Source organism: Arachis duranensis, chromosome 3, assembly GCF_000817695.3.
Source record: "Arachis duranensis cultivar V14167 chromosome 3, aradu.V14167.gnm2.J7QH, whole genome shotgun sequence".
Classification (NCBI taxonomy): domain Eukaryota; kingdom Viridiplantae; phylum Streptophyta; class Magnoliopsida; order Fabales; family Fabaceae; genus Arachis; species Arachis duranensis.
Genome location: NC_029774.3, coordinates 12,979,165 through 12,981,231, shown reverse-complemented (window position 1 = coordinate 12,981,231; position 2,067 = coordinate 12,979,165). Strand labels below are relative to the sequence as shown.

Sequence of the window (2,067 nt, the reverse complement as noted above, 5' to 3'; positions counted from 1 at the left end):
CTGGCTGATCGGACCAAATCAGGACCCGCCGGTTTTAATGAAACGACGTCGTTTTGTGTTGTTTAAAAAAAATGAGAGAAAGAGATGGGGTCTTCCTCGAGCTCTCCCTCTCATCCTCAAACGAAGTTTCTCCTCCCCCAAAAGCCAAAACATCTCATCTATATAAATGTGTAGGAGTCATCTCTTGCAAAACATCTTTCCCCATATAAGCCTACAAGGCTATACAACCTATAACCTTCCAGAAATTGTTACCTCTACCACCACTTGTCACCTACTGCACTACAACAAGTCAACAACACATTTCTATATGCCAGAGCCATGGCCCTAACTTTTACTACCAGCAGAAACTGATCCAATATCAACGTTGTCCATTTTATGGATGAATATCCCATGAGGCCCTTCTCTGTCAATATCAAAGATGCTAATAAATATTTTAGTCAAAAGCCAAATACTTTCATGCTCAGCTTCCATAATAGTTAATGAAGACATCATTTTTAGGTTTATAAATAAAAAAAAAGTTATTAACTCATTTCAATGTGGCACAACCGCAGCTAGCAGAGACTTCTACTCGCCCAACTGTAGCCAGATTACATTATTTAAATGCCACAGTAATTTAGAATGAAAATGCATGAGGTTTGAATTTGAAAATGGATAAAAATGTAAGACAGCAGAGTCACCATAACCAAATTTTAATTACTATGTTCCTTTAATCATGCGGGCCAGCAAAAGCTATATCTCATGAGTAAAAGATAGGAAGTGGGATCTTCATTGTTATTCATTGATAACACAAGTTGAAAATTCACTTTGACAAAATTCATAAAAGATATAAAAATAAGAACTACTCACGTTCTCTTTGCTGCTTTGTATGTATGGCTAGATGCTACAGCGATAAGTTGTCCCTCGTGATTGTATGATAAGGACACAACACTACTTGGGCACCTCAACACTAGGCAATTCCTGATTTTGAACGGGTTTGAATTGGATGAGTGTTGAGTGAAAGAGTAGTTTTTCCAAACTGGATTTCAATCCCTTGCATTGGAATACTAAGGGTGAATAATTTGATGAGGTTGAGTGGGGTTACTTGGTGTAGAAGTAGATGGTGTACATGGTGTAAAAGGAGGAGGGGTAGGATCAGAGATGGGCACATCAGAAGAAGGATTAGAATCAGTTTGAGTAGGACTATGGGAAGAAAATTGTGATGAAGTGTGAGGTGATATGTCAACAGAAGGTGATGGAGGAATAGATGGGGTAGGATGAAGTGGTAAAACAAGGTGTGTATGAGGGAATTGTTGCTGAGGCTTAGATGGGGTGGAATTAGGAAAAAGAGCGGAGTAAGGGAACCTGGTTACATCAAATAAAATGTGTCGAGTAATAAGGATTTTGCCTTGCCGAGTTAAGCACCCCTTGTGATTTGGTGCATAACCAAGAAAGACAGAAAGATGAGATTTATAGTCAAATTTGGTTGAAGAATTAGGATTAAGGCAAGAGAAACATGTGCATCCAAACACCCTCAAGAAAAAGCTATGAATTGATTACAATGCTCTAATATTAATATTAATTAGATACAAATGGAAAACATAATTAGGTAAATACCTCAACTAAAATTTTTCTATTTATAGCATCCCATATGGTAACGTCACCTTCATTATCACCGGTGACGAAAGCACCTGTCATCCTAAAACAGAAGTTAAATTAACCAAAGTTAGTTTCCTAATCCAAAATAGCAACTTATAAACAAGAAGTCACATACATTGGACTGAATGCAATATCATTCACTAATGCTAAGTGATGCTTTTCTTGTTTTGATTTTTGATGACAGTGGAAACATCTGTGAGAGTTTGATATAGCATTGTGTTAGAACCTGAAACAAGAACCTACCAGCCATGAAATTCAAATAAACCATAAATAATATTCAGACCAACCTACTCTCTGCTTCACATACATATAAGCCTTTAGCCATGTGTAACATGCAACTCTTCCATTGGTGGTGGAATGCAATTATAGCTTTTTATAGAAAAAAACCACTTTATGTACCAATGCCTTTTTCCTTGCAAACTACCTTTGAGA

At 37.0% G+C, this 2,067-nt stretch overlaps 1 protein-coding gene across 3 annotated transcripts in view; it reads right to left on the bottom strand.

The window, feature by feature from the left end:
- Window positions 1–1,642: 1,642 nt before the first annotated feature.
- LOC107477696 (pentatricopeptide repeat-containing protein At2g41080-like) overlaps window positions 1,643–2,067 on the bottom strand; it is a 2,989-nt gene continuing 2,564 nt past the window's right edge. Inside the window, exons 3-4 of one of the 3 annotated variants that reach the window (XM_052258680.1) lie at window positions 1,923–2,059; window positions 1,643–1,828 (exon numbers count right to left, since the gene is read on the bottom strand). The gene's annotated coding sequence lies outside the window, so the exon portion shown is untranslated. Of the gene's footprint in view, window positions 2,060–2,067 lie in introns of all 3 variants that reach the window. The other 2 variants (XM_052258681.1, XM_052258682.1) reach the window with 2 other exon arrangements.